Source organism: Tupaia chinensis, unplaced genomic scaffold (genome assembly GCF_000334495.1).
Source record: "Tupaia chinensis unplaced genomic scaffold, TupChi_1.0 Scaffold143754_1, whole genome shotgun sequence".
NCBI lineage: Eukaryota > Metazoa > Chordata > Mammalia > Scandentia > Tupaiidae > Tupaia > Tupaia belangeri.
Window position 1 is genome coordinate 110388 of NW_006203603.1, and position 1128 is coordinate 111515.

A 1128-nucleotide genomic window follows, 5' to 3' on the forward strand; every position below is an offset into this window, starting at 1 on the left:
GGAATGCCTCCCTGGTCACTTACTACACCAGTTCTGGAGAGGACATCCTCATCAGCGGGCTGAAGCCATTCACCAAGTATGAGATCATGGTGCAGTCCCACAGCGTGGAGATGGACGGTCCTTTTGCCTCCGTGGTGGAGAGCTCCACGCTGCCTGATCGTGAGTGCCTGCCTTATCTGAGCCACCCGGGGAACCCCACGATTGGGCAGAGTCCAGTGGACAAAAGTTCCCGAGAAGGGAGGGTGGAGGAATGGCCACCCCCACCCCCACGCAGTTTTCCAGAACTTCCCCAGCTGGAGAGCAAGCCCGTTTTTGCTTTGTGGCTTGTCACAGTGAAGGGAGAGAGGGAGCCATGTCCTCATGCCCTGCCTCCCAGCCTCCCCCAGGGCCAGGGCAACTCAGTGGTCCCGGCACTCCCTGTCTCCTCTGTGGCACCCCAGGGCCCTCCACACCCCCCTCCGACCTGCGCCTGAGCCCCCTGACACCGTCCACCGTCCGCCTGCACTGGTGCCCAATGACAAGATCGTGGAGTACCTGATCCTGCACAGCAGCAACCACAGCCAGCCCGAGCACCAGTGGACGCTGCTCACCACCGAGGGGAACATCTTGGGCCCGCACTGAGGTGGGGTCGGGGCCCTTCTCCCGCCTGCAGGACGTGATCACCCTCCAGGAGAAGCTCTCAGAGTCCCTGGACGTGCACTCGGTCATGGGCATCATCATGGGTGTCTGTCTGGGCCTCCTCTGCCTCCTGGCTTGCATGTGTGCCGGCCTACGCTGCAGTCCCCACAGGGAAGCGGTCCCGGGCCTGTCCACCATATCCGCAGCTGGGAATCCTGCTCTCTACTCCAGGGCCCAGCTCGGCCCCACGACTCCCCCAGCCACCCATGAACTGGAGTCCCTTGTGCACCCCCGTCCCCAGAACTAGTCCCCACCACCCTCCAATCTAGAGGACAGAGCTGAAGTACACAGTCTCTTGGGTGGTGGCGTTTCTGACGGCCGGGGCCATTCTAAAAGGAAGATCTCCTGGGCTCAGCCAGGGGGGCCAAGCTGGGCAGATTCCTGGGCAGGTTACAAGCTGCCCCAGGCCAGCCCCAGGCCGGCTCTGACCCAGGCCCTGCCGCCCCCTTC

At 63.3% G+C, this 1128-nt stretch overlaps 1 pseudogene; it reads left to right on the forward strand.

Moving 5' to 3' along the window:
- LOC102491021 (immunoglobulin superfamily DCC subclass member 4-like) overlaps positions 1–1126 on the forward strand; it is a 9955-nt pseudogene extending 8829 nt beyond the window's left edge.
- Positions 1127–1128: the final 2 nt, after the last annotated feature.